General features: G+C 40.1%; 1 long non-coding RNA gene across 6 annotated transcripts in view; it reads left to right on the top strand.

Moving 5' to 3' along the window:
- LOC109388881 (uncharacterized) overlaps positions 1-26942 on the top strand; it is a 63576-nt gene that overhangs the window by 5952 nt on the left and 30682 nt on the right. The window contains exons 2-4 of one of the 6 annotated variants that reach the window (XR_002125280.1): positions 1882-1946; positions 3230-3416; positions 9031-9113. This is a non-coding gene — a long non-coding RNA (uncharacterized LOC109388881). Of the gene's footprint in view, positions 1-1881; positions 1947-3229; positions 5653-9030; positions 9114-26942 lie in introns of those variants that run through there. The other 5 variants (XR_002125278.1, XR_002125281.1, XR_002125277.1 and 2 more) reach the window with 5 other exon arrangements.

Here is a 26942-nt window from a genome sequence, read left to right as displayed (position 1 = left end):
CCCCTTCCCCGATTCCCCCGTGCTGTTCACCTCCCCCAATTCCCTAATAAAATCTTTAAAAAAAAACAAAAGAAACAAAGAAAGCCTTAGTGCCTCTTCTAATCTCAGATAATACAGACTTCAGAACAAAGATAATTACCAGGGATAAAGAGGAAAATCAAAGAAAAATGAAGGGACCAATTCACCAAGAAAACATACCAAACCTAACTGTTTATGCTCTTCAAAAAAAACCTTCACAATGTATGAAGCAAAAAATGATAGAACTGAAAACAAGTATGCTAATTCACAAATATAGGTAGAAATTTCACCTCCAACTGTGCCCCTCGTTCAGTAATACAACGAACAACAAGTACACAGGAAATCAGTGTAGATATAAAAACCCTGAGCAACATTATCAACTAACGTGACCTCATTGATATTTGTATAATACTCCATGTAACAACAGTGAATATGCACATTCTTTTCAAGTGTACATGGAACATTCATTAATGAAGACCATATTCTAGGCCATAAAACAAAACTGAACACATTTAAAAGAATTGAAATGTGTGCAAATTTTATCCTCTGATAATAACAGAATTAAATGAATGGTTAGATCCCAAGCCTCAAGGGTCTCATCTTTCTTAGAGGGCGAACCCACTACTGAAGAACCCATTTCTGTCCCCAATGAGAGATGAAATCGAGAGCAGGCCCTCTAAGTGGGTAGGCCTTCATGCTGCACCCTGGAGAAAAATCTGCAAAGCTGCTACCTGCTTGGCTCAGAAAATACCTCCAGGCCTTCTTGTACCTTCTTGGTTTCCATCTTTGTGTACATCTGCACTCCTGCTGATGGTCTGAAGTACACTGGCTTGGCTTGGCAGAGTGGCATGTACTGCTTTTCCTCAGGCCATCCTTGCTCCAGGCAATGGGGACATCAGACTTTTGGGTGTCCCTGAGAACTCCAGATTGCAGACTGGCTGCTGTTAGATGTCACATGGAATGAGGTTCCCATCCCTGACTCTAACTCTCACCTTGCTGACAAGGGGGCCCAGGCTTCAGAGTACAGGGACATCTTGTGTCAGCCCAGCTGCCTCATTCACTAAGAGGCGGGGACAGGAGACAAATGCTCAGAAGCTCTGCATGGGCTCTGAGTGCCTTCCTCTAGACCTGCCCACAGTGAGAGGAAAAGCCCTGCCAACTCATTCAGCAGCTTCTCCCTTTGCCCAGAGCTCCTGGAATGCTTCCAAGTTCATGTAAAGGAGGTCCAACTTGGTCAGGGCCCATTCAGCCTTTGGATTAACGAGACCTTTCTGAACTGCTAGATCTTGTGGGAATTCATGCTTAATAGCGTTGAGTTTTGTAAAACTACTTCCTCATGATGGCAGTATAGCGCCAGAAAAGCCAACCAGCCCTAGCACCAGGTCGTCTTCTCCCGCCCAACCAGTCTGAAAAAAAAACGCCGCCTAGAGAAAAAGGCACCAGGAAATCTGTCTGCCTTGCAGCAAACCCAATTCGGGGAAACCTGCTCACAGTGCTGCACTTTCGCTTTTGGTTTCCATTGGAAATAGAAATGCACCCTAAAACCACCCACCCTCATCGGACATCTTTTCTTTTTAAGAATTCTGTTTCTACTAGACCAAGGTTTGCAGATCTCTTCTTCAGCCAATATCTGTCTATACAATTTTTTTGCATTTTCTGGTTTTCCGGTGCAGGTCTCAATTTTCAGGGATCCATGCATGAGGAAAGGAAATTGCTGGAATCTCAAAGCTTGCAGGAGGTGATTTGTAGCCATTAGACCTTGTGGTCTTTGACATGGCTCACTTCTCAGGCTCCTAAGGAGTCCTCCATTTTGTGGCTCACATACAGTAGTCCTCCGCCCTTATCCTTGGTTTCATTTTCCAGGGTTTCAGTTCCCCTTGGTCAACTGTGGTCCGAAGATATTAAATGGAAAATTCCAGAAATAAACGGTATGCTTGAAATTGCATGTCATCTGAGTCGTGTGATGAAATCTCGTTCTGCCCTGCCTGGGCAGAATCATCCCTTTGTCCAGTGTATTTATGCTGCATATGCTACCCGCCCATCAGTCACTTAGTAGCCCTCTCAGGTATCAGATTGACTGTCATGATATTGTAGTGCTTGTGTTCACGTAACACTTATTTTACTTAATGGCCCCAAAGCACAAGAGTAGTGATGCTGACAATTCGGGCATGCCAAAGAGAAGCCGTAAAAGGCTTCCTTTAAGTGAAAAGGTGAATACAGTATAATAAGAAATTTTGAGAGAAAGAAAGTACCTTCACATAAACTGTTATTACAGTATATTGTTACAATTATTCTATTTTATTGATGGTTATTGTTGTTATCTCTTACTGTGCTTAATTTATCAATTAAACTTTATCATAGGTACAGATGTATGGAAAAAACAGATTCGGTACTATCCGCAGTTTCAGGCATCCACTTGGAGTCTTAGACCATATTCCCCCCTCCTCCCATGGATAAGGGGGGGTGTTACTGTATTTTAGAGTGTAAACAAAACGGCATCTTTCTTTTTTTTTAATTTTTTTATTTTTATTGTTAGTTTCAGGTGTACAGAACAATGCAATAGTTACCCTTTTCATCCTCACAAAGTAACAACCCCCCCCCCCCCATCTATTGCCCTCCCACCCCCGATATCAGGCTTATCTATTACAATTCCATTGAATCCGTTCCCGCACTCTACTCCATGTCCCGAGGTTGTATGTATATATAATTATAGTTGACATACAGTATTATTCAACATCAGTTTCAGAAATACAATGCGGTGGTCAGGCCTCTACAGCATCTTTCTTTTTAAATGTCTTTTTAGCAGGAGAGTTCACTAGTAAATGTTTCAGTGACTCAAACCTGATGCTCAAAGTAAATATTCATATTTAGTTATTTTCATTTAAGGAAATTAGAGTCAGGCTTTACATAGATTTTGAACTTATATGTTAAAACGCAACTTTATCAAATGACTTTTTGCATCTTTGTACTTTTATGCCTCATGTCTATACATATTTTAATTTTGGCATAAGCATTAATGCTTTATAAGAATATAAAAATGATTTGTTTTTAATAATGAATTTGGTAATTAAGCAGGGAATATAAATCCTTATCAAGATCCTTGGAAATTTCACTGGTACCTTGTAACTGCTTAATAGTTGTTAGCAATTGTTGTTGCCTAGAAATGCCCTAATCTTGCCCTAATGTTCCAGAATTTTCTTCTTCCTTTTAGGCTTTTTTCCTTGAGACTTTCCCTCAAAAGCGGACTACTTGATAATTTGGGAAAATGCATGAGATACAAAGCTGAGTAAAGAAGAGCAGCTCTAGGTCAAGGAGAAAGAAGATGCCTGATATGAGGATGGATAATTTAGGCCTCAGTTTTGACTTCGGATGGAAACCAAAAGCAAAAGGACAACAGTGTGAGCAAAGTTTTGAAAACCGGGCAAAGTACAAGGTAGCAGAGTTTCCTGGTATCTTTGTCTCTTGTTATTTTTTTAAAACTGGTTGGGCGGGAGTTGGGAGTGCAAGGACAGGACTTGTTTGTATATCTGGAGCACTACTGCCATCTTGAGGAAATAGTTTCAAAACACCCTAAGTTGTTACAGCTTTCTTCCGGTGAGGCCAAAAGTTGAGGAAGTTCAGGCCTATGAGAAGTTAAAACAGTCTTGGAGCCAAGCAGAGCCGCCTGGCCTTCTCTAAGGTCTTGAAAGAGACTTGAACATTGGCATGATCTCGGTGTACAACTTGAAGAGTGAGGAACTAGAACTGAGCCAGCAGCTGCCAGGAGGTCCTGGCACAGGAAGTCATGGGTGAGGCCTAGTTCTCCACCCACCGGACAGGATTAGAGAAATCCATTGAAAGACAAATGCAGTCTCTTTTGCGACTTTGTCTACTGTTCCTGCTCCTTTGAGCAAGAGGTAACAGGCTTCTAAGCACTATCCTTGTTTTATGGAGGCATGGATCTCTTGTGCCAGCAGTGTCAGAACTCTAAGGACAGGCCACACCAGGTAGCATATAACAGGAGCAGGTGTGCTTTCTGGAGTTCTCAGGTATACTCACATATGTAAACGTCATTGCTTGTTGTTCATAGGGTCTGAAGAAAAGTGGAATTACCCAGCCAAACCATGAAGTGTTAAAATCTCTAAGGGAACAGATGTGAAAAAACAAACAAACAGATGGGGAACAAAAACACTGAAAAGTTTTGAAAATGAACACACATTGAAAAATCTTTCCCTGCCCGGCGGATTGGGGGACGGGGGTTGTCACTTCGAGGGGTAAAAAGTATAACTATTGCACTGTGTTGTACAGCTGAAACTAATTCTAAAAAATGTGTATTTCATAACAAAAAATAATTTAATAAAAAAAAAATCTTTCCCTGCCAAAGGTAGCATTACCCATGACGTTGCTTAATTTCTTCATACTTGGCTGTTGTAGTGGGTACATTGTAAAGGACGATTATATCTAGAAATGCAAAAATGGGTAGCAAAAGTGACATCAATGAAGATGATAAAGTAGAGAACTCCAGCGCCCCATCCCTTCATGAAAGCAACTAATGATGTGATAAAAAGCGTTAGAATCCATTTTTATAGAACTTTAGATCTAGTTGAAAACTTACAAAAACCAAGGGAGGCTTGGTGAAGGAAAAAGTCACAACTTTGCAATGACAAAGGGCTCTGGCATTTTAAATTGCCCACCAACCGTCCCCCAATCACCACATTGCCTTATAATGTCAGGGAGCAATACGGACCTTATTCTCAAATAACTGTGGTGGTTCATTTTGACTTGTCTGGAGGTCCCCTAAACAACGGATACACGAGCTTGCCTTTATTTTGACTTACTTGGAAGTGTTTCTAGGGCTGGGGCGTCTTCCAGAAAGGCATTTACTCAAAGACTTTAAAGACACAAGTATTGGCCAGAGAAGTCTTGGGCAAGGGACAATAGTCAGGACAAGCAATACACAGATATAAAAAGCATAGGTTTGAGGAGATTGTGAAAGGAGGTATGTGGGGGGAATAAGGAATTTAAAAAGTTCCTCCATGGACTGGAGAAACAAGAAAAATTCAGACATACTCAGGACTGGCCAGCTGCTTAGAAAAGGCCTGAAGAGACCTAAACTCTCATGTCTCACAAGTCTTTAGGCTCCTTGCAAGCTGGAAGTGAAGGGTAAGTTAAAGTTGTGAACACCCTGGGTAATCACCCAAAAAGTTCCCCAACACAAAATCAATCTGTAAAGACTGAGAGTATTTTTCTTAGGCTCTAGATATTTACAGAAAGTCTGTGCTGAACACTAAGTGATTACTGAAAACACAGACATAAGAGGCCACACATGGCAAAGTGTATAGTCTTTATAAAAATAATTGAAAAAAGTCACTAAATGAGCAAAAAACAAAACAAGCAAACAAACAAAAAAACCAATGCACAACAACTACCACCAACTAAACCTATGGGGAGAGCAGGATAGAAACTGATTTCCAGCATTTATACATTGTAATATTTAAAATGTCCAGTTTTCAACAATAGGAAAATGAGACATGCAAAGAAACAAGAATATGACCTATTCACAGGATAAAAAGGAATTAACAGAAACTACAGAATGAAGCCTAGGCATTGGATTTATTAGAAAAAACTTCAAATCGGGCCGGCCGAGTGGCGCGATGGTTAAAAACTGGCTTGGGACGCCAGAGGGCCCCGGTTCGGATCCCACATATGAGGGCCAGTGACACTGCCCTCTACAGCTAAGATGCTGAACAACAGCTCAACCTGAAGCTGGGTTGCCTTGAGTCGCTGGCGACGGCGTAGGCTGCAGTCCCTGTGGCAGTGGGTTGCCATGGGCTACCGTATGTAGCCAGCAGCCAGCGTGAGCAGCCAGCAGCCAGCGTGAGCGGCCAGCAGCTGCAGTGAGCGGCCGTCCAGAAGCCGGCGACTGATCTGCCTTGCCCGGGAAGAGCGCAATGATGGTGCCAACTTGGGCCAGTGAAGCAACGTCCTCCACAACTAGACTGAAGAACAAAACGACAGCAACTTGTCTGTTCCCCTTCCCCCAATTCCCCAGCACTGTTCCCATCCCCCCAATTCCCCAATAAAAATCTTTAAAAAAAAAAAAAAAGAAAATCCAAATCAACTCTTTTAAATGTGCTCAAAGGGAAAAAGGAAATTAATACAAAGAGTTAAAAGAAACCAGAAGAACAATGTCTCACCAAATAGAGAATATCAATAGGGAGGTAGAAGTTTTAAAAAAGTAAAAATAGAGATTTTGGAACTCAAAAGTATAATAACTGAAATGAAAAATTCCCCAGACTAGTCCAACTGCAGATTCAAATAGTCAGGAAAATGAATCTGTGAACTTGAAACTAGTCCAATTGAAATTATCCAGTCTAAAGAGCAGAAAGAAAAACAAATTAAGAAAAATGAAGACAGACCTGGGGGACATCATCTAATATATTATCTCACACATAATGGGAGTTACAGAAGGAAGAGACAAAGGGACAGAAAGGATAGTTGAGGAAATAATGGCCCAAACTTTTAATTTGATAAAAGACACGAGTGTAAACATTCAAGAAGCTCAACAAACTCTATTTAAGATAAACACAAGGAATCCAGAGTGAGTCACATTATAATCAAATTGGCAAAACCCACAAAAATTTTTATTAAAATTGCAATACACAATATATACTGATGACAAAAAATGAATGAATACTAGTGACGTTTGACTTCTGCAATTGCAAGAGGTGCTCAAAGTGGTTATTATCAGGATAATTTTAATACAGTTTTTTTCTTTCTTAAAATGTGTATTTTTTTTGGCACTCTGTAGATATAAATTATAATGACATGCTATATTATGTATTATAATAGTTGGTCAAGTAGAAATTGAAATCTGGAAAAGAAAAGATGTCTGATGGAGAGGATGGCTCAGATTTCAGTTTGATATTGCATGGAAACCAAAAGCAAGTTTCCTTAAACTGAGCAAAATACAAAACAGCCATATTTTTCTGATGTCTTTGTCTCTTCATGGAATTTTTTCAAACTCAAAAGCCGGGAGAAGAATGCTTGGAAGTAGAGCTAGTTGGCTTTTCTGGGACAATGCTGCCATCATGCAGAAATAGTTTCATAAATCCCAAGCTGTGAGTAGTTACCCTATGTAAGGTCAAGCAGTTGAGGGAGAGCGGGCCTTTGGGAGGCTAAACAGGTTTTGGACACAGCCTGGACTCCCTAACGTTTTCACTGTGGCTTGGCAGGAACAGTGGACAAAGTCTGGGTCTTGGCGTAGTATCTGCTAGTCAGGAGGCTAGGACCCAGCCAGCTGCTTCCAGGAAGTCCAGCCACAGTTAATAGGGAGGTGGACCCTCAGTTTCTTAACAGTGTGGGCTAGACTTAGAGCCAAGTGCAAACCCTGGGGACAGTTGTCTTGCGAATATGCCCTTTAGGGCTTTAGGCAGGCTGGCTATCACTGTGTTGGGACTGGGCCCATTATGGCAGAAGTGACAGAGCACAGTGGACAGGCCAATGCCAAGTACCATATATAGCCAATGTCATTGATGGAGTTGAGGCACACCAAAAATGTAGATTACCATTGTCTGGAGCACAAAGGGCCTGCATAGAAGGAAAGGGGATAGACTGGCATGCCAACGTGGACCAGGACACCTTCTAGGAGACTGGAATTGCTCCATTGGATGAAAACCATGAATATAATGAAAGGCCTTAATAAATTGCCTGAGCCCAATAGCTAGCCACTCCTGTGGCTTTGCGGGCTCACTCTAAAGCTCATGGTTAATTTTTTTTTTGTCCTGACAGGATCCTGATGTCATCTGAGCTCTTATAGGGAGGACAGAAAGGGTGTTCTTGGTTGGTATTCCCCTGAGAAGGATGATATTATTTAGGCCCAAGGAAACCCTTATTTACCTTATGCTTGTTAGTGTTATTCTCTATGCCAGCTTCATAGGTAGTTCCCGAGGAAGATTCCTCAATGACATTACAGGACATCCACCCTTTTGGTATGGAGATCTCTAGATACCTCATGACTCATAATCGTAGAATCAAGAAGACTGGCTAAAATATGGGTGCCTCTCTCTTCATGGCATTCTTATTACTCTTTCATGTCACTATGTGAATTCTTAAATAAAGGAAGTAATGTTGGATTGGTGCTCTGCTGTGACCTTCCAGTGGTTCAAGATCTTTAGGTAGACCCCTCCTGGATTCTGATGACTCAGGCAGGAATTCCACTTTGAAAGGTGAGCTTCCATCAATACCAGGGGAAGATTGCTGGGTATTTTTACATCCTCACCTGTGCCTAGCTCTCCCTCAGGCCGGTCATAGTTGAGTTCACTAATGGTGTGTGGACATTGGTGCCATTTGTATGCAGTAGTGCCTTGGAGATCCTGTAGGAAACATGTCTTAATGGATGTAGGTCCTGTAAAAGAGAGAAATGACCTCTAACTTACCTTTTCTAGATTCATCTCTAGTAGATTTGGGGAGAAAGTTTAAGCTGGATTTCCTCCTATGGAGGAGTAGTTTGACCTGACCATTGACTTGGAAGAGTATATCCACATGTATGAAGACAGTATCCCTTACCCGAAGCTAGAAATTTGGTTGGTCGTATCCCTGGAATTTTGCAGGCTTAAGACTGTTGTGTTGATCTCTTGCTGCCTGTCTTTTTTTGTTTGTTTGTTTTGTTTTTTTAGCTGAGCCATCCTGCTACCTGTTGGCAGCTCAGCGGCTGCTCAGCTTGGGCTGGACTCGAACCGCTGTTGCTCAGAGCTCACACTCTTGAGCGAGCTCTTAACCAACTGAGCCACTCGGCCGGCCCTTCTTGCTGCCTGTCTTTAATAGAGGCTATGTGTTTGGCAACGGTTGGAAGCCCAAGACCTTCCTTGGTAAAGCCAAGGAGTCTCATTGATGTATGCTTTGCAAGAGTGGATAGTGTGGGGGGTCAGTGGGTCCATCATTTGTTTGTTTATGGATCCATTCATTTGAGCTACACTAGATATTCCTTTCAGCCCTCACAGTGCCTGAATTTCAATCTTTTTGTCTTGATAGGCAGAGATATTCCCTGCTTGTGATTTTGTGAGAAAAGAAACTGCCGGACCTTAAGGATCAAAGCATAAATTTTCTAACAATAGGTAAAGGAAATGGCAAAACAAAGTGTGTTTTAAATCTGTTTTTAACATGTGTGATAATTTGAACCAAACATTAAAATATTTATGTATTCTATAGAATCAATATTCACGTTGAGATGTATGTTTCAAAGTTTCAACAAAAAAACTAACAGTGCCTTTCTTTCTAAAACAATGTTTTTGAGGTGTACTTTCAAGTTTATATATATATATTCAGAATGCAATAAATCAAAATTTTGAGTTACTATTGAGCTTCTGTGATAGAGCATGTCCCTCATTTACTTCATAATTGTTCAATTTTGCATTTATTTGCCAGATGCTTATAATATTGTTAGGATTTGAACAATGGTAAAGAAATTTTATAAAACTTATCTGCATTAAGGTATTATCAGTTACCTCATGAGTACTTAATGCCTTTGGAAGTTTCCCATTACCTAATATTGAGTGAAATATCTCTGGCAGTAAATTTTACCTACAGTGTGACCAGAATGGAGTTGAAGATTTGATGTGATTGTCCATCTATGTGTCTGTTTGTGTATTTTGAACACTCCTTTGAGCAAATAGGGGAGCACCTTCATGAGGCTTTATCTATTTAAATAGTATTAGCTTTCATGATCAATCATATATAATATTTGAATGTATGTATCTATCAAGTTGCTAATGGTGGTTGCTTCAGGAAAGTAGGATTTGTGATCAAGTGTTTTTATTTATCCTTCAAAGATTTGTGAATTTTAAGAGATTTTCAAGAAGCTGTCATATTAAGAAGTTGAAAAATATTTAATGACATGCAAAAATGCTATGTTCTAATGTTAAATAATGAAACTATGAGACAAAACCCTGCATAACTTCTGATTAGAGTTTAGAGACATGCCATGTGGAGCAGTGTATAGTATATAGTGATGTGAGCTATCTAGGCCTTCTCTGATAACTCTTGCCAGGCACTTGACAATTATTTAACACATGAGGCAAGAAAATGGAAGACTACATGGTTGCCTAGGTAAAGGGCCGGGTCAAGGACCACTTGAATTTGTGAATTGGCCTTCTACAGGCTTCAGGAAATTTCTTTTCCCTTTTCTGCCTAGATACATCTAACGTATCACCTGAAGTAGATAATTTGATGCCATGTGAAAATGCTAGACAAGTAATGTTGAATGAAGAAAAGCTGACACACATAGGCTAGTTTGGGTGGAAACTTAATTTCTGAAAAACAAGATGGTTGGTGTGGTTAAATAGTTTTAGACTTCAGATTTATTTCAGATGGAAACTGAAATCAAAAGCACAGCTGTGTGAGCAGGTTTCCCTAAACTGGGCAAAATGAAAGACAGCCTATTTTCTGGCACCTTTGTCTCTTGGTGGTGAATTTTCAGACTGGATAGGTGAAAGAAGTGAGCAGGATTTATGGGTATTTCTTGAGCGCTACTGCCATTGTGAGGAAATAGTTTCAAAACACTGTAAGTTGTTACAGCTTCTTTCTTGTAAGGCCTACCAGGTGACATATAGCACGAGGAACTGTACTTGCTGAAGGCCCCAATTGTCTGGAGGCCCACTGCTTGGAATAAGGACCTGAAAATAAGTAGAATCACCCAGCCAAGCAAAGAAAGGTTAGATCTTTGAGTGGAGCAGATGTACATAAACAGATGGATACCAAAAACCGTGAAAAGGAGTAAAGATTAACCTACATTTTAAAAGTCCTTGTCTTTTGGAGGTGGTATTACCTGTGATCTTGCTTTACTTCTTTATACATGGCTGTTAGAACAGTTATATTTTATTTTATTTTTTTATTTTTATTTTTATTTTTTTTTAGCTGAGCCATCCTGCTACCTGTTGGCAGCTCAGCGGCTGCTCAGCTCGGGCTGGACTCGAACAGCTGTTGCTCAGAGCTCAAACTCTTGAGCGAGCTCTTAACCAACTGAGCCACTCGGCCGGCCCAGAACAGTTATATTTTAAAGAAACATCATTGTTTCTAGAAATGCCAAAACAGGTGGCAAATATGACATCAATGAAAATGGTGGAGTAGGAAACTTTAACTCTGTATTCCTCCACAAAAGAAACTAAAAACACTTGACAGACTAGAAATAGACATGAATTTCCTCAACATGATAAGGGAAATTTGTGTAAAACCCACAGCTGATAATATGGTCAATGGTGACTAAATACTTTGCCCCTAAGATCAGGAACCAGATAAGAATGTCCACTTTTTCCAATTCAATTGAACACTGTATTGGAAATTTTAGCCAAGGTAATCAGTCAATAAAAATCTATAAATGGCATTCAAATTAGAAAGAAAGAAGTAAAATTATGTTTGTTCACAAATAACATGAATATATATATAAAGAAAATTATAAGAAATCCACAAAGATAAAATTTGTGCTAATTAAAAAATTCAGCAATTAACACAGGATAGAAAAGTAACTCACAGAAATCAGTTTTCTTTGTACATACTAACAATGAACAATCTAAAAATAAAGAAGACAATTCCATTTACAATAGTATCAAAATGAATAATATACCTAGGACAATATTTAACTAAAGAAATTAAAGACTAGTTCATTGAAAATTACTGAAGGAACTAAAGATGACCTAAATAAATAAAAGGATATCCTTTGTTCATGGTTTGGAAGACTAAATATTGTTAAGATGACAATACTCCCCAAAGAGATCTACACATTCAGTGCACTCTCTGTCACTATCCCAACAACTGTTTTTACAGAAATGGAAAGAGTAATACAAAAATTTGTATGGAATTGCAAGAGACCTCTGTAGCCAAAACAATCTTGAATAGGAAAAACCAAGCTAGAGGACTCACTTCCATATCTCAAAACTTACTGCAAAGCTACGGTAATCAAAGTAGTATGGTACTCAAATAAAAATTGACATATGGATCAATATATTGATTGAGAGTGCAGAATAAACCCTTATACTATAGTCAATTGATTCTTGACAAAGTTGTCAAGGTCATTAAATGAGTAAAGAATAGTCTCTAACAAATGGTGCTGAGACAACTGGATATTCATATACAAGAGAATGACTTTAGACCCTTACTTCATACCAAGTGCAAAACATGACATAGGTCAAAGGTATAAAGGTAAAAGGTTAAACTATAAAACTTTAAAGAAAAATATAGGAGCACATCTTCATGACCTTGGATTTCATCTTTTTTTTTTTAGATATGCCACCAGAAACACAGACAACAAAATAAAAGATAAATGAACTTCATCAAAATTAAAAAAGTCAAGATGCTAGTAAACTTCCCTTAGAACAAGCTTGTCCATCTTGCTCTGATACTTGAGCCACAAGGGACCGAAGCCCCATGGTACTGGCTCGCCACATGAAAGCCTGCTAACTCTTGCTGCAAGGGTCAGGAACAGGAGACAAATCCCACAAAAGCCTACATTTATCTTTGGGTGGATTCCTCTATTCCTCTCCATACTGGGAGGAAACCTAAGTTCCGCTTCATGACTTCCTGTGCCTGGACCTCCTGAGAGCTGCTGGCTCACTCTGGGCCCCTCACTCTCCAGGCTCTACATCCAGATACTGCCCATGTCCAAGTCTCTTGTAAGGCCTTAGGGGAATGGCCAAAGATGGTCCAGCTTGGAACTCAAACCTGTTCTACCCCCTCATGGGTTTGACCTTTCTTAATTGTTTGACCTCGCAAAGGATGAAGCTGTAACAACTTAGGATGTTAGAAAACTATTTACTCATGATAGCAGTAGTGCTCCAGATATGACAGCAGGCCCTGTCCTCAACTTTCTTCTCCCAACCTTTCAGTCTGGAAAAAAAAAGGCACAAAGAGACAAAAGAGCCAAGAAACATGGCTGTCTAGCATTTTGTCGAGTTTGAGGAAACTAGCTCACACTGCTATACTTTTGCTTTTGTTTTTCATCTGAAATCAAAATGAAATCTTTAACCATCTACCCTCCTCAGGAATCTTTGTCTTTCAGAAATTAAATTTCCACTTAACTAACCTATTCATTTCTGCTTTTCTTCACTCAGCATTTTATATATTTTCCCTTGACATCAAGTTTTCTGCCTCAAGGGATAAATTGGAGACATCCAAGTTCAAGAGAGAAGAAAATACTTGAAGTTCAAAGCCTAGAAGACAGAATTTTTAGCCATCCCACTTAACAAAGATTCTGATTTCATTTTCTGTCTTAGCATTGATACTTTTATTTTGTGGGACAGACAACTTTTCTAAGCCTCCAAATTGGGCCTACTTAGTGCTCTTCACTCTATTCAAAATAATGCCTCACATGGAGTGACACATTTCTATATAGACATTTCATATTCATCCTTTCATAATAGACATTTTTTATGCAATGTATGCTTGCTGTGGATCTCATTTAAGATTGCAACTGAAGCACTTTCCAATTTCCTTGAAGAGCTTTCTCCTCCCGTATCTTAAGATTTTTTCTTTATTTTGTTTTTATTTTTTATTGTGAAATACACATTTCTTAGAATTAGTTTCAGCTGTACAACACAGTGCACTAGTTATACTTTTTGCCCTTCGAGGTGACAACCCCCCTCCCCCCAATCCGCCGCCTCACTTGCCCCCCAATATCATACATATCTATTACAGTAAGATTTTTTTCTTTATTATTTATTGATGTTTGCCACCATATTCTTCAGTAGAAAATACTTTTTATTTGTAAATGGATTAAGGAAATAATGGAATCTTGTGCAAAAAAGATATAAATGGGGCATGTCAAAAAAAGCTCTGATTAGGCTGGGCCCTCCCATAGAGGATCAGGTCTGCGACCTCATTGGTCTGCTGGAATTAGCACAGGAGTGCGTGTGTGTGTGTGCGCGCGCATACGGCCTTAGATCCCCACCCTCCGCACTGCTTGTGCTGCCATAGCTAGGGAAACGCCTGGCGGGTGTGTTCAGGCTCAAACAGGCTGCTTATTGAGATGCAGCAGTGCATGAGCAGCCTTGGGTCCCCGCTCTCTGCACTGCGCGTGCAGAGTTACCAGAATGGTGATTAGCTTTCGGGCTGCTCGGCCTGATCTGTGAGCTGCTGATTGGGACAGGCTGAGACTGGGAGTTTTCCTGGGAGTGTTGGGCTGTGAGCTGTGCGCCTGCGTGATCTGACCAGGGCATTCCTGGCATGTTTGTGTGCGCTGGTTGCCAGTGGAGGAGTGCATGCTGCTCTGACTTGGTGGGGGCCACTGACCACATCCCATGGTGCCTTGGGGGCCTGCCCCGCCCAGCTAGAGCTGTGTTGCCAGGGGCACCCTAAGCCCCTGGTGCCTGGCCCCCACCGCTGCAGGCCACAGAGGGGTTTTTTGCAGCAGCAGCAGACAGCCCGCAATAGCCTGTGAGGATTTTTGGTGGTGAGCATGGTTCCAGAGCCCATAGCAGCTAATGGTGGGAAGCTCACTGCAAGCCTGAGAGGGAGACTGGTGCATAATGCGTTGAGCCCTTCCCCACAACATAGCTGGTGCTGGTAGCCCAGAGACTCTCTATTGCTGAGTAAGTGGTCTGCAGTATAAAGTGGGCAAAGAGCTTTTTATTCCTTTCCCCTTTTTTTCTTTTTCTTTTTTCTTCCCCCTTTTCTTTATTATTATTTTTTTTCCTTGTCTTTGTCTTTCATCTTTTTGTTCCTTTTCCTTTTTTTCTTTCATCTGTTTTGTTTTTGTCGTTGTTTCTCAGAATTGTTTATCTGGATATTGCTTTCGCCACTGTTTTTCTGTCTTGTTCTCCTGTTCTTGTGTTTGTGTTTGTGTCTCTTTTATATACTTGTTTCTCCTGTCTGATCATTGCTTATCAAGTTTCTGTGGAAGTGTATTTGTTTTTTGGTGTTGCTTGGTTGCCTTGCTGTGTTTTTTTTTTATGAACTGGACATGGACCTAGCACTGGTCCAGGAGCTGAGACTACATTGAGTTTTTAGAAACTACTGACCACAGCCTTTACACACCTGTACCACCACCTCGCCCACCTACAACTGCATTGCCAGGGGCAATCTGAGTGCCAGGGTGACTGGCCCCACCCCCACAAACTGTGGAAAAGTTTTTTTACAACAGAAGGTGGTTTGCAGAGCCCTGGGGTCATCATCATGGTGGTCAGTGACCACAAAACTGCACCACAGCCACTCAGGAGTAGGTTTCATGAATCTGTGAGCAGGAGGTGGAGGCTAGCTGTAGTGCCCTTGGGATGCTATACAAGGGAGTCACAGGCCAGGTATTGGTGTAAGACCTGAATCTGCATTAATGTCTTAAAAACTACCAATTACGTCGCATAACATCACTTGAACTCCATCCTGCCAAGCTTGTGCCACATTGCAGAGGCACCCTCAACACTGGGTCAAATAGCCAGACACACACCCCTAAAGAGCCTCTTTCAATAGGTGGGCCTTACCAGCATCTGACAGGTGTCAACAGGCCTAGGGGGCCCTAGGCCTTTTCCTAAACTGTCTCAGGACCAATAAAGGGGGAAGCCAGCTTCAGTTCACACAGAGACCATCCCCACATGACCCCAGGTTTAGCACGGGCAGCAACCACCTGCGTACAGCCTTGAGGCACCTACCAGGTAGCCACGGACCGGGAACAGGCAGGTCTGAAAAGGCTCTGAGTGGGAGCCCTGCCTAAGAGACACCAGAACCAATACACCCAGAGGCCAGTATTAGACAAAACCAGAGTACTACCTGGTTGAACCTACAGTGGCACTCTCAAAGGACATTTTCCACAGGTACAAGAACCCACAGTGGCCAAGCCTCTTGTGAGGGTATCAACCTCCACGCAGCATCTCATACACTGTGAATAGAGCTAGTTCATGCAGCTGATCATTCTGAGGGTCAGTCCCACCCTCTGACAAGCCAAAAGCAATTAAAGGTCAACTTCAACAGCAACACCCCTGGAACACACGGGACAGGAGAATACAGAGACTGTGCAACCCGAATATAAAGGACACATATTACAAGAGCACCCAGTAATGACTGAGAGGCATAGGTGATCTATCTAACACATCGAAGCAGTCACAGAGTGACAGCCAGAATAAAGAAATAAAGAAACATGTCCCAAGTAAAAGATCAGAAGAAACCTCTAGAAATGTGTCACGTCCTGTGTGGCAAGGGCATTGGGAAGTGAGTGGGGCGACGCAGAGTGAAAGAGCACAAGAGACGGAGATAAGGCTAAAGCGGGACCAGGAGGCATCAGCCTCCTGACTGAGCCCCGAATCGGGTCGTTGCAAGGCTTTTATTGAGAAAATTTCAAGGAAGTGAAACTGCATTACTCAAAGACCCCTGTGTCACGTGCCTTAAGGCTGTTTTCCATTAACCAGCTCCCACTGTACTCCAACATGTACTGTGCCTTCATACAGCCTGCACAGCCCCCAGGACAGCATTACTCTACCGCGTCCTATACAATTAAGGGAGATCACCGATATCATTCCACCGGGTCTCGGTCGCGTCCTATATAATTAAGGGAGATCACCGATACCATTCCCCCGGGTCTCGGTAGTTCAGACACACTTCCTCAGGACCTCGTTAGGTCAGGGGTTATTGCGGGGTGGGGGGGGGGACATCGTGGACGTAACTGTAAGGCAACAGAAATGGAACTAAATGAAACAGAGGTATCCAACCTAACAGAGACAGAATTTAGAACACTGATGATAAGAATGTTTAAGGAACTTAGTGAGGAAATAAAGAACAACAGAGAAATAGGAAAAAAAAAACCCAGTTAGAACTAAATAATACAATAACTGAAATGAAGAACACACTCGAGGGAATCACCAGTAGATTAGATGAAGCAGAGGATTGGATCAGTGATTTAGAAGATGAAATAGAAATCACCCAGATGGAGCAACAAAAAGGAAAAAGAATAAAAACAATGAAAATAATTTAAGAGACCTGTGGGACAACATCAAGTGCAACAACATTCGCATCATAGGAATACATTAAGGAGAAGAGGAGAAGCAAGGGATCAAGAATATATTTGAAGAAATAATGACTGAAAACTTCCCTACCCTGGTGAAAGAAATCGACATGCAAGCCCAGAAAGTGCAGAGTTCCAAACAAGCTGAACCCAAACAGGTCCACACCAAGACACGTTATACTTAAAATAGCAAAGTTTAAAGACAAAGACAGAAGAACCCTAAAAGCAGCAAGAGAAAGACAGTATGTTATATACAAAGGAACTCCTGTAAGACTAACAGCTGATTTCTCAACAGAAACTCTACAGGCCAGAAGGGAGTGGCAGGAAATATTCAAAGTGATGCAAAATAAAGGCCTACAACCAAGATTGCTCTACCCAGCAAGGCTATCACTTAAAATTGAAGGAGATAAAGAACTTCTCAGGAAAGAATAAGCTTACGGAATTCATTATCACCAAGCCAACATTGCAGAAAATGTTAAAAGGGATTTTTGAAACAGAAGAAAAAGGAAAACAAGCTAACCCAGGAAGACCAGAAATACAAATAACAAAATGGCAATAAATATACACCGATCAATAATCACTTTAAATGTGAATGGGCTAAATGCTCCAGTCAAGACACAGAGTGGCTGAGTGGATAAGAAAACAGGACCCATGCATATGCTGTTTACAAGACACTCATCTCAGATTAAAGGACACACACAGACTGAAGGTAAAGAAATGGAATAAGGTATTTCACACAAATGGGAATGAGAAAAAACTGGAGTAGCAATGCTTATTTCAGAGAAAATATACTTTAAAATGAAGACTACAATAAAAGACAAAGAAGGGCACAACATAATAAAACAGGAATAGATTCAATAAGAAGACATAACCCTAGTAAACATCTGTGCACCCAACATAGGAGCCCCTAAATATATAAAACAGATTTTGACAGACATAAAGACAGAGATCAACAGCAACACTATCGTAGTAGGGGACTTCAACACTCCAATGGACAGATCCTCCAGACAGAAAATCAACACGGAAACAGTGGCCTTAAATGACACTTTAGACCAGCTGGATTTAATTGATATTTTTAGGGCATTTCACCCCAAAGCAACAGAATATACATTCTTCTCAAGTGCACATGGAACATTTTCCAAGATAGACCACGTTAGGACACAAAACAAGTCTCAATAAATTTAAGAAGATTGAAATCATATCAAGCATCTTCTCTGACCACAATGCTATGAAACTAGAAATCAATTATAAGAAGAAATCCAGAAAGCACACAAATACATGGAGGCTGAATAACGTGCTACTAAATAGCGACTGGGTCAACACTGAGATTAAGGAAGAAATCAAAAGCTATCTCGAGATGAACAAAAATGAAAACACAACAACCCAAAATCTATGGGATGCAGTAAAAGCAGTCCTAAGAGGAAAATTCATAGCAATGCAGGCCTATCTAAACAAGTACAATCTCAAATCAACAGACTATCTTTACACCTAAGGGAACTGGAGAAAGAACAGCAAAACAAGCCCAAAGGGAGTACAAGAAAGGAAATAATAAAGACCAGAGCAGAAATAAATGAAATAGAGACCAAAAAAATAATACAAAGGATCAATAAAACCAAGAGCTGGTTTTTTGAAAAGATAAACAAAATCAACAAACCCTTAGCCAGAATCACCAAGAAAAAGAGAGAGACCACCCAAATTAATAAAATCAGAAATGAAAGAGAAGTGACAACAGATACCACAGAAATACAAAAAATTGTAAGGAAATACTGCGAGCAACTATATGCCGACATATTCGACAATCTGGAAGAAATGGATAAATTTCTAGAAGCATACAATCTACCAAGTCTGTACCATGAAGAAAGACTAACTCTGAACAGACTGATTACTACCAAAGAAATTGAATTAGTAATCAACAAGCTTCCAACAAACAAAAGTCCTGGACCAGGTGGCTTCACAGGTGAATTTTACAAAACATTCAAAAAAGAATAAATAACTCTTTTCAAACTATTCCAAAAAATACACAAGGAGGGAAGGCTCCCAAGGACATTTTACGAGGCCACTATTACTCTGATCCCCAAATCAGACAAATATATTACAAAAAAAGAAAACTACAGGCCGATATCTCTAATGAACATAGATGCAAAAATCCTCAACAGAATACTAGCAAACCGAATTCAGCATCACATTAAAAAGATCATACACCACGATCAAGTGGGATTCGTTCCTGGTATGCAAGGTTGGTTCAATATCTGCAAATCAATTAACATAATACATCACATTAACAAAATGAAAAATAAAAATCATGTGATCATATCAATAGATGCAGAAAATGAATTTGACAAATCCAACAGCCATTTATAATAAAAACTCTTAGCAAAGTGGGAATAGAGGGATCATATCTCAACGTAATAAAGGCCATATATGATAAGCCCACAGCAAACATCATACTCAATGGGGAAAGGCTAAAAGCTTTCCCCTTAAGATCAGGAAAAAGACAAGGCTTCCCATTTTCACCACTTCTATTCAACATAGTTTTCTGGAAGTTCTAGCCACAGCAATCAGACAAGAAAATGAAATAAAAGGCATCCAAATTGGAAAGGAGGAAGTAAAATTGTGATGATATGCAGATGACATGATACTATATGTAGAAAATCCCAAAGACACCACCAAAATTTCGTTAGAACTGATAAATGAATTTAGTAAGGTAGCAGGATACAAAATTAATATTCAGAAATCAGTTGTATTTGTATACACCAATAATAAACTATCAGAAGAAGAAATCCAGAAATCAATCCCTTTTATAATTGCTTAAAAAAGAATAAAATATCTAGGAATAAACTTAACCAAATAATTAAAAGACCTGTACTCAGAAATTTATAAGACACTGAAGAGAGAAATCAAAGAAGATATAAATAAATGGAGATACATACCATGTTAATGGATAGGAAGTATTAATACAGTTAAAATGTCAATATTACCTAAGGCAATATTTAGATTCAATGCAATTTCTATCAAACTAGCAAGGACTTTTTTCTCAGAAATAGAATGTATAATCCTAAAATTTATATGGAACCGTAAAAGACCCCAAATAGCCACTGCAATCTTGAGAAATAAGAATAAAATGGGAGGTATTGCTACCCAATATGAAATCATGCTACAAGGCTATAGTAATCAAAATAGTGTGGTACTGACATAAACACAGACTCATAGACCAATGGAACAGTGTAGAGAGCCCAGAAATAAACCCGTCCATGTATGGTCATTTAATCTATAACAATGGAAGCAAGAATTTACATTGGAGTAAAGATAGTCTATTTAACAAATGGTGCTGGGAAAATTGGACTGACACGTGACAAAAAATGAAAATGGACCACCTACTTACACCATATACAAGAACAAACTCAAAATGTAAGGACTAAATGTAAGACATCAGAAGACAAAAGACTACAGACTAATATATATCCCTCAGGAATATGATACAACAATACTTAAAATATTAGTAAACTTAACCCAACAACATATAAATAGGATGATATATTATGAATAAGTGGTATTTATTCCATGAATATAGAGTTGGTTTAATACTCAACTGCAAATTAATGTACTCTATAATATTAGTAGAGTAAATTATTAAAATCACATGATTTTCTCAGTAGATGCAGAAAAGTATTTGATAAAACCCAACACACACTTACAATATTGTAAAAAGGCTCAAATAATTGAGAATAAAAAGAAACTTCTTCCATCTGATTAAGGACATATATGAGAAACCCAAAGGTAACATCATACGTAACGTTGAAGAAATATATTATTTCCTGTTAAGATTGCTAACAAGACACAGATGTTCACTTTCGCTACCAGCTCTGTTTAAACATTTTATTGGATCTTCTAGCAAATGCAATAAGTTAAAAAAAGAAAAGACATTAAATGTACCTGAACTGGAAAGGAAAAATTAAAACTGCCTTTGTTCTAGAAAGCATCAAGAATGCACAAAAACCTACCAGAAATAATATGTGAGTTTAGTAAATTCACATAACACAATATCAATGTACAAAAATTAATTATAGTGGCCAACTGAGTGGCTCAGTTGGTTAAGAGTTAGCTTAAGAGAGCGCGCTGTGAGTAACATGGTCCACGATTTGATTCCCACATGGGCCAATGACACTGCGCCCGAGCTGAGCTGCCGCTGAACAGCCAACAGTTGGCAGGATGGCTCAGGTGGTGAGAGCAAGTGTTCCTAACAACAAGACTGCCTGTTCGATGGTGGGCTACGCCCACCTGCAAGTAAGACTGAACTCAGCATCTTGAGCTGAGCTGCCGCCCAGACGGCTCAGTGGATAGAGCATGCACTCTTAACAACAAGGCTGCCGGTTCGACTCCTGCATGGGATGGTGACTATGCCCACCCGCAACTAAGACTGAACTCAGCACCTTGAGCTGAGCTGCCTCCCCAGTGGCTCAGTAGATAGAGCATGTGCTCTTAACAACAAGGCTGCTGGTTCTAAGATTGTAACACAGCGCCTTGAGCTTAGAGGCCAATTGGGGAATTGGGGGAGGTAAACAGTGTTGAGAAATTGGGGAGGGGAACTAGCCAAGTTGTTGTTCTTCAATCTTAGTTGTGCAGGGCACCAGTGGCCATCTGGCTGCCCGTCGGCAGCTCGTGGACTCTAAGCTTAAGATGCTGTGTTCAGTCTTAGTTGCAGGTGGGCGTAGCCACCATCCCACGCGGGAGTCAAACCGGCAGCCTTCTTGTTAAGAGCACTCACTCTACCCACTGAGCCATCCGGGTGACAGCTCAGCTCAAGGTGCCGAGTTCAGTCTTAGTTACAGGTGGGCATAGCCCACTATTGAACAGGCAGTCTTGTGGTTAGGATCATGTGCTTTCACCAGCTGAGACATCCTGCCACCTATTGGCAGCTCAGTGGCAGCTAAGCTCGGACACATCATCACAGGCCCATGTGGGAATCGAACCAGTGGCTCTGTTGCTCAGAGCTCGCATTCTTAAGCTAACTCTTAACCAACTGTGCCACTTGGCCTGCCCCAATTTTATTTTTATATACTAGCAATTAACCTTCTCAAAATGGAATTAAGAATACAATTCTATCCACATAGCATTAAAAAGAATAAAATACTTAGTATTTAGGGTTAAATTTGACAAAAGAACCACAAGAGTTGTACACAGAAAACTACAAAACATTGCTGAGAGAAGTCAGAGTATATCTCAATAAATGGAGACCCAGTCCATGTTCATAGACTGAAGTGTTCATTATCCCCAAGATGACAATCATATGCAAATTGATCTATGACTTCATATCAGTCTCTATCAGAATCCCAATAGAAGTGATAGGATGATCCTAAAATTTACATGGAAATGCAAACAACGCAAAATAGCCATAACAAATTTTTTTTAATATTAGTTTCAGGTGTACAAAGCAAGGTAATAGACATTTAAACCCCTCATAAAGTGATAACCCACCTCCAACCTACTACTTCTCTGACATCTTACATAGCTGTTAAAATACCATTGATTATCTTCCCTCTGTTGAACTCCACATCCTATGACTATATATACCTGTGTATTTAGTTATAGTTGACATTCAATAATATTCTACTTCAGCTTCAGGTGTATAGCACATTGGACACAGTCTATGACGTGATCCCCCTGATAAGTCCAGTGCACATCTGGCACCTTACATGATCTTTACAACATTGATTATATTCCCCATACTGTATTAACTACCAACTTGTATTTCTTAATGCCGTCACCTTTTCTCACCCTGCCCCCAACCCTATTCTCATCTATCACCCTGATAGATCTAGTACTTCTCTGGGACCATACCTAGTTATTACAATATTATTGATAATATTCCTTATGCTATACCCTACATACCCATGACTACTGTGTAACAACCAAGTTATACTTTTTAATCCTTTCCCCTTTCACCCTTCCTTTACCCCACCCCCATCTTAAAGAAGTCCCTCTAATATTCCTTGTAATACTGGTTTGGTGATGATGAACTCCTTCAGCTTTTCTTTGTCTGGGAAGCTCCTTATCTGTCCTTCAGTTCTAAATGACAGCCTCATTGGGTAGAGCAATCTTGGTTGCACGTCATTGCTTTTCATCACTTGGAATATTTCCTGCCACTCCCTTTTGCCTGCAAAGTTTCTGTTGAGAAATCAGCTGACTGTCTTATGGGGGCTCCCTTGTAGGTAACTAACTGCTTCTCTTGCTGCTTTTGAGATTCTCTATTTGTCTTTAACCTTTGGCATTTAAATGATGATGTGTCTTGTTGTTGGCCTCTTTGGGTTCATCTTGTTTGGGACTCTTTATGTGCTTTCTGGGCTTGTATGTCTATTTCCTTCACCAGGTTAGGGAATTTTTCTGTCATTTCTTCACATTTCAATTCCTTGCACTCTCTCTTCTCCTTCTGGTTTCCCTATAATTTGAATGTTGGTGCACTTGATATTGTCCCAGAGGCCCCTTTAATTCTCCTCATTTTTTTAAATTCTTTTTTTCTTTTTGTTGTTCTGGTTGGGTGTTTTCTACTACCTTATCTTCTACATCATTGGTTGGATCCTCAGCTTCATCTAATCTACTGTTGCTTCCCTGTAATGTATTCTTCATTTCCATTACTGTATCCTTTACTTCTGACTGGTCCTTTTTCGTGGTTTCCATCTCCATTTTTATGCTTCCAATCTCTGTGTTGAGGTTCTCCCTGAGGTCATTGAGCATTCTTATATCCAGTGTTTGGAACTCTGCGCCTGATAGATTTCTTATCTCCATTTCACTTAGTTTTTTCTGAAGCTTTGTTCTGTTTTTTTATTTGGGACATGTTTCTTTGTCTCCCCATTTTGGCTGCCTCCCTCTGTTTGTTTTATGTATTAGGTAGGGCTGCTATGTGTTCTGGTCTTAGAAGAGTGGCCTTATGTAGTAGGTGTGCTATGAGGTTCAGTGGCACAGTCTTTCTGGTCACCTGAGCCACACACTCTAGGTGTGTTCATTGTGTGGGTTGTGTGTGCCCTCCTCTTGTAGTTGAGCCTTGGTTGATAATTGCACATCAGTGGGAGGGACTGACCCTTGGGCTCACTGGTTGTGATGACTGGCCTTGACTAGAGTGGAAGAGTTGTTGTGCAGGGGCTGACCCTACAGAGCAGGATCTGCCTCAGCATGACTGTGGTACCTGCCCCTTCTGCCCCTTGGGTGTGTCATTCTAGGAGGCAGCTGGGTGATGCTCTACCTCATTTTGAAGCTGGCCACTGGGGGCACCAGCCGCAGGATCACTTTGGAGGGGATCCAACACAGACTGTGCCCTCCCCAGGGCCACCCTGCAGGAGCCACAAAGAAATCCACAAATGGCTGCCACCCATGTTGTGCTTGGAAGCACCTTGAGAGGCCATGCCATGAACCAAGGCCGACTGCCGCTAGTGCTGCGCTTAGGGTGCTCAGCCAGAGGTACAGGACACGCTCAAGCCAGATGTTGCTTGTCTGGGTTCCGTGAACCTTTGAGAGACCCTAGGAAAGTCTAGAGCTTGAGTCAAGTCAGGCAATCTGCACAGAAAATCCACTGGAAGTGGCCTGGGTATGCCCGAAAGTTTCACGAGGCTGGGCCTCAAATTGCCAGGATATGGCCATAGATATGTACACTTAAAAAAGTGTTTAAGGTGGTAAGCTTTATACTATGTGTATTTTACCACAATTAAAAATTACTTTTATACATCAAGACCAGTAAATTTAAATTGTGTTCAGGAGATGGCATAATATGTCGCTAGCACAAGGTGATAAAATTGTTTGAGCATTCACTTTGTATTGTTCACTCTAAGTACAGATACTGTGTTTCCTATAATATGCATTATTTTGTTGAATAAAATTCTTGTTAACACCTAAGATGTAAACAGTAATTAGAATTATCTGATTTGAAGGAAAAGGGATCATAATGAGTCACATTCTTCCAGGAAATAAGGCACTCCTTGAAAGTGAGTGTGGCACTTTATACACTGCTTCAGCTCTTGCTGACCCATAGAAGAGAATAATAATAATAATAATAATAATAATAATAATAATAAACAATAGCCAAGTAGATTACTGGGGCAAATAGAAATTTCTGATATAGATCCAAGTATACATAAATACATGACAAAAGAGGTGTTATAGTTCTATCAGCAAAGGGTAGGTTATTTATAAATGATGCTGGGATAACTGGATATTCATGATACAAAACTAAGTCAGCCTCTTATGCCTTGTACAAAAACGATATACAAATGGATTAATGTCTTAAATACAATATTAGAAGAATATTGGGATGCTATTTCATAATCTTTAAGTAGGAAAGACTTTTCTAAGACAGATGACCCAGAAGTCACAAGCCATACAAATATTGGTACATTCAACTCCATTAAATTAACATATTTTGTACATCATAAATTAGTAAAGACAAAACCCAAAGAGAAACAATACACTGAAATATACAGCCTGTATGTCAGGTGAAGGTTAACATAGCTTGCTTATAGTAAAGAAAATGAATGACTACAACAATATATAACAAACAGGCAATTCCCTGAAGAGAAAATACAGATGTTCAATAAACTTATGAAAAGATGCTTAACTTCATTATAATTGAGGGAGATGCAAAATGAAGCAGAAACAATGAAAGGAAACACAATCCCCTGCTTGTGAAAATGGGAGGGAAAGAGCCATTCCTACACACTGCTGGGGTGTGCGTGCGTGTGTGTGTGTGTGTGTACGTGCGTGCGTGCGTGCGTGTGTGTGTGTGTGTGTGTGTGTGAAAGTTGTTAAAAGTTTCTTATGAAATACTTATGATAATGTCTGGTAATAGTAAAAATACACATATTCTTTTACTCAGCACACTCTCTGGGGAATCGTTTCTTTGGGAATAAAAACACTAATGCAAAAGGATAAATGTACAAAATGTTTGTTTCAGCTTTATTTGTAGTCTGGAGGTTCACCTAAAAGGGAAAGGAGTTCAATAAACGATGGTACATTCCTGCTATCAATTATTAAGCAACTATTAAACACACACACACATACATATTTGGACAATTAAGTTCTCAAACTCATCCTAGAAAAAGTGCTACAAACCTCACTGCTGAATATCACTGCAGTCACCTTCGAAGCACTCTTCTTGGGAAGCTATGCACTGATGCCAGCACCTAGTCCACCCTTCAAAGCAATTTTGGAACTCTTTTTTCTGGAATAGTCATCAGAGCTGTCACCATATTATCCTTGATGTCCTGAATGTCATCAAAATGTCTTCCTTTCAATATTTCCTCTATCTTTGGGTAAAGAAAGAAGTCATTGGGGGCCAGGTCAGGTAAGTAGGGAGGATGTTCCAATACAGTTATTTTTTTACTGTCTAAAAACTCCCTCACAGACAGTGCAGTGTGAGCTGGTGCATTGTTGTGATGCAAGAGCCATGATGTTGGTGAAAAGTTCAGGCCGTCTAACTTTTTCACACAGCCTTTTCAGCACTTCCAAATAGTAAACTTGGTTAACTGTTTGTTCAGTTCGTACAAATCCATAATGAATAATTCCTCTGATATCATAAAAGGTTAGCAGCATCATTGCAACAAGTTTGCAAACTTAATTGTCAGGCCCCGTGTGTGTGTGTGTGTGTGGGGGGGGTGTGGGTGTGTGTGGGTGTGTTCAGTTGACTTGGATGGATGTTCATCATACAGTAAATGATAAAAACAAATCACAGGGTAAATGATTGCACTTTTGTTAAAACAAATAGTAATCATTCATTTCTGTTTATATAGCACTATGTTCATCAAAGGAATGGAGACATGACTTTTTCTTCATACATCTTTTATAGTATATATAGTTTTGCAATGATATGTTACTTTTTTAAAAAGATTTTTTATTGGGAAATTGGGGGGATGGGAACAGTGCTGGGGAATTGGGGGAAGGGGAACAGACAAGTTGCTGTCGTTTTGTTCTTCAATCTAGTTGT

This window comes from Hipposideros armiger, unplaced genomic scaffold, assembly GCF_001890085.2.
Source record: "Hipposideros armiger isolate ML-2016 unplaced genomic scaffold, ASM189008v1 scaffold_210, whole genome shotgun sequence".
Taxonomy (NCBI): Eukaryota; Metazoa; Chordata; class Mammalia; order Chiroptera; family Hipposideridae; genus Hipposideros; species Hipposideros armiger.
Note: the sequence above shows the minus strand (reverse complement) of the source record. Positions and strands in the feature narration are given on the sequence as shown.